The sequence below is a fragment of the Humulus lupulus genome, chromosome X (genome assembly GCF_963169125.1).
Source record: "Humulus lupulus chromosome X, drHumLupu1.1, whole genome shotgun sequence".
Lineage (NCBI taxonomy): Eukaryota > Viridiplantae > Streptophyta > Magnoliopsida > Rosales > Cannabaceae > Humulus > Humulus lupulus.
In genome coordinates this window covers 41509320-41510125 of record NC_084802.1, presented here as the reverse complement: position 1 = coordinate 41510125, position 806 = coordinate 41509320, and positions in this window count along the sequence as shown.

The window sequence follows — 806 nt, the reverse complement described above, 5'->3', positions numbered from 1 at the left end:
ACGCTTTTTGCGGCTTTCACACGGAAAATACACTGTAAGTCCTCTGCCTGTTGGATGTTTTGATCTTTTCATTTTTCTGTTAGGTAAACCTCTTTCTTAGTCGCACACTATATGTCATTTTTGGCTGGTTTTTGGTGCATAGGTTTTGATCCTAGGCATATCGACTATACGAGAACATGTCTAGGAATGTGATGTTTTATGGAAAGATAATTTATGGGTAATTGTTCTGGGTAACTTTAGAGAATGCTTGTTTGGAAATGGGAAGGTGAGAGGTTTCTAGGGTACAAAACCGGGTAGCTTAGGGGCCACGCTTCCTAGGCGGTTTTGCTTTTTAAAACTTTCCCTCCAAGGCAGGCATTATCTTGACCCTCTTGACACACAGATCCCGAGCAATCAGGGATCCGTTGGAAACGTGGGCGCGTGACCATGGCAACGCGTGGCTTCACATACCGCGGGCTGAGATTACCTCAGCCCGTGTACGAAAATCATTTCTCACGCTATATTCCCTTTTCTATTTTTAGGTCGCCTATTTAAAATTTTCTTCATTCTTGTTCATTAGGCGACCAGATGGGACCCAGGAAGAACATACCCAAGAAGAGAACGGTTGGCTCGTCATCCCAGCAGGCCAGCAAGGGGAAAGGGATTGCGGTGGATTCTCCCATCCCCCACTTCGGTCCCACGGTGGAGAAAGAGGTCGAGGTGGGACCTGACGCTTTCTTCGAGGCAGAGAGGATAGTCTCGAAGATTACGACCCAAGGGAGGGTCAACAAGATCCTGCTGTCCCATAACATCGAAATTGGGATAGG